Source organism: Elephantulus edwardii, unplaced genomic scaffold (genome assembly GCF_000299155.1).
Source record: "Elephantulus edwardii isolate Elephantulus edwardi_28Jun2011 unplaced genomic scaffold, EleEdw1.0 scaffold00167, whole genome shotgun sequence".
Classification (NCBI taxonomy): domain Eukaryota; kingdom Metazoa; phylum Chordata; class Mammalia; order Macroscelidea; family Macroscelididae; genus Elephantulus; species Elephantulus edwardii.
Window position 1 is genome coordinate 5,472,876 of NW_006399917.1, and position 2,650 is coordinate 5,475,525.

A 2,650-nucleotide genomic window follows, 5' to 3' on the forward strand; every position below is an offset into this window, starting at 1 on the left:
GCATCTAACAACATTATTCTTATTATTTTTAGGTGTCATAAAGTTTTCCAACACAGTGACATCATTGATAACAGAATGAAAAAATGTCCAAACTGGAATGAAAGCTACCCTCATAATTATTCCTAATTCTCACAGAACTATTCACAATAGTCCTAAAGTGAGAGTGACCCAAATATTCACGTTTGATGAATGAATTTTTTTTTAAAAAGCATCAAATTTTTTACAGTGATATATTATTCATATATAATATTAAATTAATGCTATGCTTCAATTCACCTGCTTTGAGCATGCTCTTAGAAGGTACTAGTTCTACAAGAAGAACTTTTTTTTGGAAGGGTGGTACATTGGTTAAAAAAGAAGACTTCAGGGAGACAGATTGACAAAGTGACAACAATAAGCTTAAATACAGAAAAGACTGAGAATTGTGCCAGATCTGGTAAGACTTGGGTCATCTATAGTATGCATACGCTACAATGTCACTATTATTTGGAGTCAGCTTGAAGGCCCCTAGCAACAATAAAATAATAATGGGCTGATAGCACAGTAGTGAAGAACATTGGAAACTATACTATGTGAAAGAAGTAAGACACAAAAGACTACATTAACAATAAAGCACCAGAATAGAAAATTTCACAGGAATAGAAAGTGAATAAGGACTAGGAAGGAGTAATGAGTGAGTACTACTGGGAAGGGGATTTCCTTGGAAGAGAGTAAAATGTTCTGGATTTCAACAATGTAAAATTGCTAAATCAAACTGAATTGCATACTTTAAAAAAGAGGAATTTTGTTATGTGATTACATTAAGTAACTTTTAAACTTACATAATTTCCCTCAAAGTAATGTGTTGCAGGGACGTTGAATATAAGTAGATCCAAATTAAAATTTTCCCAAGATTCCTCACTTTTTTGATTCTATCTTATAAATGCCTGTGCTAAACATGTTGTCCATTTCTTCTCCACCTAGATTATTTCCTAATTGTTGTTAAATTTCTTTGTTTTTCATGCCATTTATGTAAATCTCTTCAGGACAAAGATAATATCATTCCAACTTAAAAGTCCTACCAGGATTGCCTGCTCCGCTGCCTGCCATGAGCGCCCAGACCTCGAGTGGTTCACTGAGATTCCTGAAGCCGGAAACCTACAACACCAATTCCAGAAAAGATGTCCAGCAAGGGCTCCGTGGTTCTGGCCTACAGCGGCGGCCTGGACACCTCCTGCATCCTGGTGAGGCTGAAGGAACAAGGCTATGATGTCATTGCCTACCTGGCCAACATTGGTCAGAAGGAAGACTTTGAGGAAGCCAGGAAGAAGGCCCTGAAGCTCGGAGCCAAAAAGGTGTTCATTGAGGATGTCAGCAAGGAGTTTATGGAGGAATTCATCTGGCTTGCTGTCCAGTCTAGCGCACTGTACGAGGATTGCTACCTCCTGGGCACCTCTCTCGCCAGGCCCTGCATCGCCTGCAAACAAGTGGAAATTGCCCAGAGGGAAGGAGCCAAGTATGTGTCTCATGGCGCCAGGGGAAAGGGAAATGATCAGGTCCAGTTTGAGCTCACCTGCTACTCGCTGGCCCCACAGATTAAGGTGATTGCCCCCTGGAGGATGCCGGAGTTCTACAACTGGTTCAAGGGCCTCAATGATCTGATGAAGTATGCGAAGCAACACGGAATCCCCATCCCGGTCACCCCCAAGAGCCCATAGAGCATAGACGAGAACCTCATGCACATCAGCTATGAGGCTGGAATCCTGGAGAACCCCAAGAACCAAGCACCTCCTGGCCTCTACACAAAGACCCAGGACCCTGCCAAGGCCCCTAACACCCCTGACATCCTTGAGATCCAGTTCAAGAAAGGGGTCCCTGTGTAGGTGACAAACATCAAGGATGGTACCACCCACCGCACATCCTTGGAGCTCTTCATGTACCTGAATGAAGTTGCTGGCAAGCATGGCGTGGGTCGCATCGACATGGTGGAGAACCACTTCATTGGAATGAAGTCCCGAGTTATCTACGAGACCCCAGCAGGCATGATCCTTTACCATGCTCATTTAGACATCGAGGCCTTCACGATGGATCGGGAAGTGCGCAAAATCAAACAAGGCCTGGGCTTGAAATTTGCTGAGCTGGTGTACACTGGTTTCTGGCACAGCCCTGAGTGTGAGTTTGCTCGCCATTGCATTGCCAAGTCACAGGAACGAGTGGAAGGAAAGGTGCAGGTGTCTGCCTTCAAGGGCCAGGTGTACATCCTCGGTCAGGAGTCCCCACTTTCCCTCTAGAGTGAGGAGCTGGTACTCATGAACGTGCAGGGCGATTATGAACCAATTGATGCCACTGGCTTCATCAACATCAACTCCCTCAGGCTGAAGGAATATCATCGTCTCCAGAGCAAGGTCACCACCAAATAGACCAGCTTACAATGAGGAGCTGGGCCTCCTCACTCTGCCAATTTCCCAAGTGCAGACTCTAATTGTGATAATTTGTAACTGTGATTTGTTCTCCCCCGCTGGTAGCATCTTGGGGGCACCAGACCCCAGCTTTGTTCCCTGTTCCCCCATAGCCTGCAAACTATGGTCAGCAAAAAAGGGAGAGTGGGTGTGTGGGGAACTACAGTGGGGAGCAGTAAAATGACAATTAAAAAAAAAAGTCCTACCAGGAT

At 44.5% G+C, this 2,650-nt stretch overlaps 1 pseudogene; it reads left to right on the forward strand.

The window, feature by feature from the left end:
• The first annotated feature begins 1,160 nt into the window (after positions 1 to 1,160).
• Positions 1,161 to 2,399, forward strand: LOC102854858 (annotated as a pseudogene).
• Positions 2,400 to 2,650: the final 251 nt, after the last annotated feature.